The sequence below is a fragment of the Meleagris gallopavo genome, chromosome 3 (genome assembly GCF_000146605.3).
Source record: "Meleagris gallopavo isolate NT-WF06-2002-E0010 breed Aviagen turkey brand Nicholas breeding stock chromosome 3, Turkey_5.1, whole genome shotgun sequence".
Classification (NCBI taxonomy): domain Eukaryota; kingdom Metazoa; phylum Chordata; class Aves; order Galliformes; family Phasianidae; genus Meleagris; species Meleagris gallopavo.
This window is the reverse complement of record NC_015013.2, coordinates 38,682,225-38,683,340: the sequence shown is the minus strand read 5'-3', so window position 1 is coordinate 38,683,340 and position 1,116 is coordinate 38,682,225. Positions and strand designations below refer to the sequence as shown.

General features: G+C 35.0%; 1 long non-coding RNA gene across 1 annotated transcript in view; it reads right to left on the bottom strand.

Moving 5' to 3' along the window:
* The window catches only part of LOC104910238, a 60,212-nt gene extending 59,321 nt beyond the window's left edge, over nt 1-891 (bottom strand). Inside the window, exon 1 of the long non-coding RNA XR_004159223.1 lies at nt 816-891. This is a non-coding gene — a long non-coding RNA (uncharacterized LOC104910238). The remainder of the gene's footprint in view (nt 1-815) is intronic.
* Between the last annotated feature and the right edge of the window lie 225 nt (nt 892-1,116).

Genomic DNA, 1,116 nt, shown 5'->3' with positions numbered 1-1,116 from the left:
TGTATACCCATCTCATAAGCCATAAACTTAGTTCATCTTGATTAGGGAATTTTCCTTTCATTTGTCTCTACTGATCAGCTCTTTATCATTTTTTAGTTATAGTACAGAGAATATGAAAATATTGTACTGAAGATCGCCATCTTTCCCTCATAAGAATACATCTGACCCAGTATGACTGTGTCTCGGGCAAAATTGGTAAGTGAAAAGACTGAAGAAAAAGATACTCACAGCTTTTCTGTATCATCAATATCTAGAAACATGAAACATGGCAAACTCCAATTACTCCAACTAATCCAATTTGGAAAGAGGAATAAACCTCTGGCAGCTGTGTCACAGCTTCTCGCTGTGTCTAAGGAGGTCAATTTTGTTCCTAATATTCTCACAAACTGCTAAGTCGTTTTGCGTGTCTCAATTTCTTATCTGTTAAGTGAAGACAATAACATTCATGATACTTTGTAGAGGTTTTAAATGATTAAATTATTGAAAGTTTGTGAGCTTTTAAAATTATGTGATATCAAATAAACAGAATAAGCAATTTTCCAGTAGGAATTCCACCTCACGTAAGAAGAAGAATCAAATCCACTAGTAATAACAACAAGGAACCTGAAATGTAATCTTCTGAGGTCGTAACTCAGTAATGAATAATGCTGTTTGGTGGAACTTTGAATTGTACTTCTATGTTCACTTCTTTTAATGGGTATTTGCTCCTTCCATTTCATTGACCTTGGCAAAGTGAGTTAGTTTCCTTTTGTAGTCAAAGACTACTTTCTGCAGTCAAACAGTCCAAGCAAGAAGAACTATAACATAAAACCTACCTTACAAACGGAAGAAGCAGTCCTTAGGACTTCACAGGATTGAAGCTGAAACTTAGCATTAAGTGCCTGTAAGTCTAGAAACCAAAGAAAGATTAAGATGAGAAAGGATAAGAACTCAGCCACATACTAGGCCAAGATCTAGAGTTTCAGACTTACTCAAAGGTGGTCAGATAAGAACATTAGCAAAACTCAAATTCATATCAGGTAACCAGTGCAAGGTTAGATATAAACCAATTATCAAACCAAACTGGAATAATATCCTATAGATGAGATGGAAGCAAGAATGAGAAAAAGTGAAATG